The sequence below is a fragment of the Sorex araneus genome, chromosome 7, assembly GCF_027595985.1.
Source record: "Sorex araneus isolate mSorAra2 chromosome 7, mSorAra2.pri, whole genome shotgun sequence".
NCBI lineage: Eukaryota > Metazoa > Chordata > Mammalia > Eulipotyphla > Soricidae > Sorex > Sorex araneus.
The window spans coordinates 3,535,605-3,545,104 of NC_073308.1; the positions used below are offsets into that span (position 1 = coordinate 3,535,605).

Here is a 9,500-nt window from a genome sequence, read left to right on the forward strand (position 1 = left end):
TGTATAAGGCTTTGGGGGAGTACTGCCATTTTGACATTGTTAATTCTCCCAATCCATGAGCAGGGGATGTGTTTCCATTTCCTCGTGTCCGCTTTTATTTCTTGAAGTAGCATTTTGTAGTTTTCTTTGTATAGGTCCTTTACCTCCTTCATTAAGCTGATTCCGAGGTACTTGATTTTCTGAGGCATGATTGTGAATGGGATTGCCTTTTTCATATCACTTTCTTCTCTCTCGTTATTTGTGTATAGGAAAGCCATGGACATTTGGGTATTGATTTTATAACCTGTGACTTTACATGTTTACTGCTTCTAGGAAGTTCTTGGTAGAGGTTTTAGGGTTCTCAAAATATAGTATCATGTCATCTGCAAATAATGAGAGTTTTCTTTCTCTCTTTCCAATTTGGGTACGCTTAATGTCTTTTTCTTGACTAACTGCTATGGCAAGTACTTCCAGCATATCTTAAATAGTAGTGGTAAGAGTGGGCATCTTTGTCCTGTCCCTGATCTTACAGGGAAGGCTCTTACTTTTTCCCCATTGAGGATAAAGCTTGTTGTGGGTTTATGGTAGAGGGCTTTGAGTATATTGAGAAAAGTTCCTTCAATTCCCATTTTGCTTAGACAAAGACAGTCTACACAATGGGAAAGGTTATTCATCCAATGCCCCTCTAGAAGGGGTTCATATCAAGGATATACAAGGCACTGGTTGAACTCCACAAGAAAAAAACATCCAACCACATCAGAAAATGTGGCAATAAAATGAACAGAGGAAGAAATTCTTTTTCTTCTTCCTCAAAGAAGAAATCTGAATGGCCAAAAGAGACATGAAAAAATGCTCTTCATCACTAATCATCAGGGAGATGCAGATCAAAACAGCTATGATATATCATCTCACACCACAGAGACCGAAAAACATCCAAAAAAACAAAAGCAAGCGCTGTTGGCATGGATGTGGGGAAAAAGGGACTCCCTTTCACTCCTCGTGGGAATGCCTACTGGTCCAGCCTTTCTGGAAAACAATAAGGACACTTCTCAAAAAACTAGAAATCAGTTCCCATTTGACACAGCAATACCATGTCTGGGAATATATCCCAGAGATGCAAAAATGTACAGTAGAAGTGACATATGCACTTGTATGTCTATTGTAGCACTATTTACAAGAGCTAGAATCTGGAAACAACCTGAGTACCCAAGAACAGACCACTGGTTAAAGAAGCTCTAGTATATCTACACAAAAGAATACTATGCAGCTGTAGGAAAAAAATGAAGTCATGAAATTTGCATAGAAGTAGATCAACATGGAGAGTATCATGCTAAGTCAGATAGAAAGGGACAGACATAAAAGGACTGCACTCATTTGTGGGCTATAAATTAACATAATAGGAGACTAACATCAAGGAACAGTTAAAATAAGTGTCAGGAGCACTACCCCAAGCCTTGATAGCCAATCTCATGCATTAGGGGAAAAGGTAGCTGGGATGGAGAGAGGAGCACTAAATAAATGATGGTTGGAGGGATCGCTGGGGATAGTAGATGCATGTTGAAAGTAGATCATGGACCAAACAGCATGGCTGCTTGTTACCTGTATTGCAAACCATAACAACACTCAAAAGGACAGAGAGTAAGAGGGATTGTGCCTGCCACAGAGGGAAGGGGTGGGGTTGAGGGGTGGGAGGAGGGATACTGGGAACATTGGGGGTGGGGAATGGGCACCAGTGGAGGGATGGGTGCTTGAACATTGTTTGACTGAAATGCAATCATGAAAGTCTGTGGGTCTGTAAATGTACCTCACAATGATTCATTAAAAAAAATTAAAAAGCAGATACGAGAAGTTTTAAAGCACATGTGTTTACAAGGCATAAAATGGATCTCAACAAGGGAATGAGTAGACTGTGAATACAGGGGGATATTGGAGCAGATTATTTAGGAGCTTGTTAAGGAGTTTGAACATTATATAGGTAGTGAGAAGTCATTTGAAAGTATTAAGTGTAAAACAACCCACATTTTCTGTTTCAATATAAAAATGAAAATAGAAATAAAAACAGAGTGTTAAGTAAATAAATAAATACAAAAGAAATAAACTGGATTCCCCCCATATTCCACTTTATATGCACTGAGGAGAAATAAAAACATACAGACACAAATATAATAGCAAAAGTGGAAGAGAAAAGTCCATCAGCCAGTGATAAACAAAATGTAACCTGCCGTACAATGCCACCTACAAAGGAATGTCAGTCAACAACAAAAGGGAATGATGCTGCTCCAAGGCTGAGCCTGTCATGGGGTGACAGCAGGGCAAGTTGTGTGGTTCATCCACTATTAAGGGACCCTCCAGAACAGGCCTGACTACTAGCAAAGTGGTTGAAGGAAGGCCAGAGGCCAAGGGCAGAGAGAGGACTGGAGAGAGACTGGTAATTGAAGGTGTTTCCTTCAGCGGGGGGATGACAAGGTTTTATTTATTTTTTTTTTGATTTTTTTTTTTTTATTGAATCACCAAGTGGAGGGTTACAAAGTTCTCAGGATTATGTCAGTTATACAATATTCAAACACCCTTCCCTTCACCAGTGCCCATCTTCCATCACCAACCCCCCCAGTATATCTGCCGCCCCCTCCCACCTCCCTAGTCCCCACCCTTGTACGTGATAAGTTTCACTTCATTTGCGCTTATCTCGATTACATTCCATGTTTCAACACACAACTCACTATCGTTGCTGGGGTTTCCCCCCAAAAAGAAAAAGACAGTCCTATTGCCAATAAGGCATTTGATAGTTCTCCATTACTAAGAATATAGAGATATTAAGTCCTGCTGTTTGTTACATAACTTTTCTTTTTCCCCCTTGCCCCGCGCCACCGAGTTCACGCCTGTTTAGTAATCGCCACGCTGTCTGACAAAGGGAAAAAAACCGAAGAGGCTGGTTATTTCCCGGATGACAAGGTTTTAAAGTGAAACTGTGGGGTTCAAGAGACAGCTCAGCAGGCTACGGAGCTGGCTTTTCACACAGGAGGCCCAGGCAGTATTCCTGGCAGCTCTGAGCCCCCAAGTGCTGCCAAATACACATCCTGGAGCAGCCTGAGTGATGGTGGGTGTGGCCACAGGACCAAAGTAAATTAAACTCTGGTAATGGCTACACAATCTTATGAGTCTATTTAAAAATTAAAATCTACACTTTAATTGGTGAATTGGGGCCCAATAAAGCTGTTCTTAAAATGAAGGGCATGAGTGTGTTACGTGAAAGTGGTAGGGGCTGGAGCAATAGCACAGCGGGTAGGGCGTTTGCCTTGCACGCGGACGACCCGGGTTCGATTCCCAGCATCCCCTATGGTCCCCTGAGCACCACCAGGAGTAATTCCTGAGTGCAGAGCCAGGAGGAACTCCTGTGCATCGCCAGGTATGACCCAAAAAGCAAATAATAATAATAAAAAAATAAAAAGAAAGTGGTAGTAGTGGGGGCCAGGGGGAAGGGTTATGGTTCAGTGGCAGAGCACAGGCTTCTAAGTGTGAGGTCCTAGGTTCAACCCCTCGGATCACATATGCACACACACAAAATAAACATGTCAAAGAATTACAAATCTAAGAAGTGGAGCTGAAGTGAGAACACAGCAGTAGGGCGTTTGCCTTGTACCCTTCTGAGCACAGAGCTGGAGTAACCCCTGAGCATCACTGGGCAGCTGCCTTCCCTTTCCCTGGCCCAGCCACCTGGAGCTGACCTCACACCGGACCTTTTCCACCAATGCTCAAGTCAAATCAACAACCACGGAACATCTGTCCCTTCGACTAACACACTGCTACATTCTTCCTTGGGGGCTAGTGACCTGGGCACTTGTCCGTGCCCATTTTGAGAGGTGACATTATTTCCCTCAGAATATCAAGGGGCCACATAATTTTCTTTCATATATTAAGCCTTGTACCCATTTTGGTTTGTGGGCACATATGATACACAGCCTGAGGTAACACATTTACTGAGTCACAAAGTGTGTGCAGATTACACGAAGCTATTAAAATTTGTGTTTACTCACATTCTAGATTTCAAAGTTGCCAACCTGGTTGTGGTGCTAATGAGAGGCTCTAATTGGAAGCTTCAGATTTCTTGGTTACAAAAAAAAAAAAACATCAGGGGGCAGAGACAGTACAGTGGGTAGGGGGCTTGCCTTGCATGCGGCTGACCTCAGTTTGATCCCCAGCATCCATTATGGTCCCCTGAGCACAGAGTCAGGAGTAACTTCCGAGCACTGTTGGGTATGGCCCAAAGAAAACAAAGAAAACAAATAATCAAACAAAAAACCTCAGTAAGGGAGTCCCCGCTGGGGCCGGTGCTGGGCTCCGGCCGGGTTTCGCCCGGGTGCCCACGCCTCTGCACAGCCGGTGGATGTGGAACGAGCGGGAACCAGAGACAATTTAGGATTTGGGGTTCCAGCAAGTGCTTGCACCCATGTATGGAGACTGTGAACTAAGCTTTTGCTACATGCTGGTCCAGGAAGGTAAATGATTCATTTTCCAACTTAAATCTCCGAGGACTTAATTACTATAATACAGAAATTGTAAACCGACATTTTATTGCTTCATTCTCATCAGTGGAAATCTTATTATCAAATATTTCCTTGTTAATAGAGCTGTATTCTTGGGGGATAAATTCCAAAAAAATAGTGAGTCTGTTTTGAAACTCTAACAACAATAGTGAGTTGTGTGTTGAAATCTGGAATGTAATCAAGGTAAAGAGAAAAGGAAGTGAAATTATCACTCACGCACGGGGGGTTTGGGGGGTGAGGGGTGGGATGTATACTGTTCTTTTTTGTTTTTGCTTTTGTTTTTGTTTTGTTTTTGTTTTTATTGGTGGTGGAATATGGGCACTGGTGAAGGGATGGGTGTTTGAGCATTGTATAACGGAGATATAAGCCTGAGAACTTTGTAACTTTCCACTTGGTGATTCAATAAAATAAATTAAAAAAATTTAATATATTAAAAAAAAAAACTCAGTAAGGGCTGGAGAGATAGCTCAAAGACCTGTAGTGTTTACTTTGCTTGCAGCAGCTCCAGGTTTAGTCCCCAGCACCCCATGGTACCCAGAGCACCACACCAGGAGTAGAAACTGAGCACCAGAGGAATGTGCCAAAAAACACCCTAAGAGAGTACACATTAATCTATTTGGTATTGAGTAAAATCACAAAGTTTATTTTCTATGCATCGTTTGCTGCTAATAAAGTCACAAGTTCTCTTTCAAACAGAAGGGTCACTATAAAAGATCCATAATTTTCTCTGGGAATCTTCACCTGTTTCCTGAGAAAAAATGTGAAGCAGCAAGGGTGTGGCCTCCCAGCGGGACTACTTAGCCCTGGTCTAAGCTCACAAGGGCCCACGCAGGGTTCTCCCAGGAGCTGCATATGGCTGGCTTCCCTTGGATGATCAACACACTGGACTACTTCAGCGATACTCGGTCAACTGGGCTGGACGGGCCAGTGCTAGGACTCATGCCATGTGGTGAATGAAGCATGAGGAACCGGGAAGTGAAAATGAGTCCCTGTGCACGCAAGGCATGCAACCCATGACCACAGAGCTATCTCCCCAGCCCAGGACTAGCCGTCTTTCAAGTGTTCACTGGTAGATTATTAGACAATGTGGTTCCTTTGTCTTTTGTACCCTACATGGCAATGCTCAGCGCTTACTTCTGACTCTGCACTCAGGAATCACTCCTGGTGGTGCTTGGGGACTATATGGGCTGTCGGGGGTCAAACGTGGGTTGGCCATGTCACAAGACAAGCCCCATCCCCACTGTACTATCGCTCTAGTCTCCGGAGAGTGTGTGGTTCTAAACCTGATTCATGTTGCAGAATGAGAATTTTATGAACTGTTAATTTAATATGGGCTGAGGGAAAATAAAGGCTCAGTGAGCAAAGTGTCTTGCCTTTGGAAACTATTTTGGCACAGATGAGCCTCAGCGCGGAGTCTGTGTTAAGATGAGCATTAGCTTCCCCCCAGGGTTGATATGCGTTGACAGAACACACCCACAGGAAGTGTCCAGCACTGTGCCTGCCTCATCTCCTTGACTTACACCCAGAAGCCCGGGCTCCATCATTGCCAGGCAATGAATCCCAGCACTGGGAGGGGACCCAGGGCTAATGGGGAAAAGGCAGGGACCACTCAGAGTCACTAGCTGAGACATTTCATGGGGCCCTTCCACCCCACCCACAGCTCGCACTACTCACTGGGCTGCAGGTGAGGGAACCACGATTCTCAGTCCGGCTCCACCCTCCCGGAGCTCTGGCTGGTGGCTCCCTGGCGGGCTGTGCTGGTCAGTTCACCCACCAGACTTGAAGGCTACTGGCATGGAGTGCTCCCTGCAGAGACAACAGGGGCAGTTCCCGGTGGTGGCAAGTCTGGGGAACCACCATCTGGAGGAGCGCAGGAGAAGGCCGGGGCAGGCAGGGCTGAACTAATGTGGTGGAGTGCGGGCGTGTGCTTGAGTGCAGGCCGGGCGGCACAGGGCTTGCTGCTTCCTGGTTTAGTTGGCAGGTTGGCACAGAGTCCATCTGGGCCTTGATGAATTCTGACAACACCCTTGGAAGCTTTAAACAGAAAAATACCCTGTGTGACAAGTTGGACTGCCCACTAGGATGCCCACCACGGAAATCGTAAGTAGGGAGATATGCTGCTTTGTGATCTGAGCACAGAGCAAACACCTCTCTTACCCTCCCCATGGGGACAGGCCTCCTCCTCCGCAGTCCCTCTGCTCCCCCAGCACAGAGGGCAGCACGTATGAGAGCTGAGAACCTCAGGCAAAGGAAGCTGACAGAGCAGAGACAAAGGATGCGATGGGAAGGGGAAGTAAGTACCTTTGAACTCCTAAGCAGCCTAACTGTGGGCCTGCAGTTAGATCAGCCATTGATCAGAAGCCCAGGCCCCAAGATTCCTTCCTGGGACTTGGAATTTGGTCACGTGGGGACCCATTTTGTTCTCAGAGCTGTGAGGTGCTGCTGGTCTACCTCTGTGCTGTGGGGACAGAGTGCATTTGTTCCCTGAAGTCTCTGAGCCCATGGGCTCAAGGCTTGTCATGTGGCCACAAGTACACACATGGGGGAGGGCATCACTCAGTCCCCCCCAGGGGGCTCTAGAAAGGCCACTCTCCTCTCCGCATGCTTCTGGGGCCACAGGGAGCCAGTGTCTCTGTGGACACACACCCTTACACATTCAGGCACACGAGTCTCCTTCTCGGCCTTCTGGAATGGGCACTAGGCTAGTGGTTTCTCCTCCCTTGTGGAGGTTCCTCTTGTTGTAGGGCCAAGAGACAGTAGCCTAACGGTGGCCCACATCTGCCCCTGTGGCTGAGAGTGCAAACGCCCAAAAGTGGGTTCATTAAAAAAAAAAAAGACTTTTATCTGATATTCTCCTAGCTGAGCTTTACTCTGACCTACCTTCATAAATCAGATCTTTCAAAACATCCGCGTAAGAGGTGACTAGAGGCTGGAGCCACAGCACAGTGAGCAGAGCATCTGCCTTGCACACTGCTGACTTGGGTTCAATTCCTGGCACTCTATATGGTCCCCCACCTAGAGTGATTCCTGAGCACAGAGTCAGGGGTAAGCCCTGAGCATTGCTGAGTGCATCCAAACAAAATAAAAGAAAACAAAGGTAATAAGGGATCATCTACATATTTATGGTCAGCTTTTTAATCAGCGGCACCAGATAGCTGGATGCCAATATTTTTGTTGTTGTTAAAAAAATTTTGGTTCTGTGCTGCTGAAGTTAAACCAACAGGAGGGTTTGAAGTGATAGTACAGTGGGGAGGGTGTTTGCCTTTTGTGTGGCCAACCTGGGTTTGATCCCTGGCATATGGTTCCCTGAACACTGCCTGACTGCAGAGTCGGGAATAACCCCTGAGCACTGCTAGGTGTACCCCTACCTCCAAATAAATAAATAAATGAATAAATAAATATAAATAAATAAAACCAAAAAAAGGGAAAGACAAAAAGGAAAATTTCAAAACAAGTTTAAGAAAATTCATGTAAGGAGGGCAGGGGTGAAATAGTCCTGAAATGGTCTATATATGTGGCAAGGGAGGATTTTCAAAACATTTTCTATTTGTCAATTTTTGGTGTTTTTTTGTTAGTTTGTGGGCCACACCTGGCAGTGCTCAGGGATCACTCCTGGTATGTTGAAGTTCAAGCCTGGATTGGCTGCAAGGTATGTGCCCTACCAGCTATACTATCTTTCAGCCCAACTTATATGTTATTAACAAAAATTATATAGTAAATGTTGGTGAAAATCTTAAAACATTAAAACATATACTCCACGGGCTGGAGAGACAGTACAGGAAGGGGTTAATACACTTACCCTGTATGTGGCCAATCCAGGTTTGATCCCTGGTACCACATGGCCCCCCAATATCACTGAGGACAGAGCCAGAAATAGCCCCTGAGCATGGGAGGGTGTGGCAGAACACCCTCCCCTTCCCCTGCCGTGCATTTGTGTGAGTGTCCCCAACTTTTTAGACTGAAGCTCATGAGCCCTTAGGGTAACTCGATAGAAACTGAATGTGAGAGGGTTGTGAGCATGTGGGCCACAGGAGAGTTATTATTTTGGGGGCCTCACCTGGCGATGCGAGGGCTGACTCCTGGGTCTGAGCTCAAGGATCACTCCTGGCAGGGTTCTGGGAACTGTAGAAAGTGTCAGGGACCAAAATTGGGTTGGCCATGTGCAAGGCAAGTGCTCTCCCTGCTATCCTATCTCTCCGGCCCAGGAAAAGCTTTCTGAACTGAGCACTCATTCAAAATCAAGCTCCTCAAGAACCCGAGGTGCTTCTGGCAGCACTTGCGCAGGGTGGCATCTCAGGAGCCAAGAGGGGCGGCAAGTGGAAAAAGTGTAAGAGGCCCCCTGTGTGCTCTAGAACATGGCACTGCTGGGGATTTCCCCCCACAGCGATGGCCCCACCCCCACCCCATTTCTGCAGCACCTCCCCAAAGCCAAAGCTCACTTCTGGGTGACGGCTTTCAGGAGGGGCCAGAAGGCAGGCTGCGGCAAGGGCTTCCATTGGGCACGCTTCTTCCTTTTGTCTCCCTCCTCGGTGAGGATGTGCTTGGTGTGCAGACCATGGATGAACATGGCCTCCACGGCACTGTACACGGTGTTGGCGTCGGCATCCTTACTCGTCACCACCATGTCCCAGGACACGTACTGCTTCTGCAAGGCCTTCATGGAGCCCACAAGCCCCTTCTTGATGACCTGGAGGGCGGCGCGGACAAACACCAGGTTGGTGGCACCCCTCCGAATGCCACTCTGTCCTCCACCATACACGGGATGGGGCACACCCACACCAACGCTTTGTCCTGCTGAACTACCGAACTAGCACCACCTGACGCTAGAGGCACAGAAAGAAAAATCACACATACACACCACTCAGAGGAAGCCGCTGTTTGTTAGGTTTTTTATGCAATAACATTTGCGTATGTACTTATTTGGATACGGGGTGGTGGAGGCGGATTTCCGGAGGCCCAAGGGCCCCTCTAGTGATT

The 9,500-nt window shown here is 46.6% G+C and overlaps 1 pseudogene; it reads right to left on the minus strand.

Moving 5' to 3' along the window:
- Nucleotides 1-9,183, minus strand: part of LOC129406536 (RAD52 motif-containing protein 1-like) — a 43,582-nt pseudogene extending 34,399 nt beyond the window's left edge.
- Nucleotides 9,184-9,500: the final 317 nt, after the last annotated feature.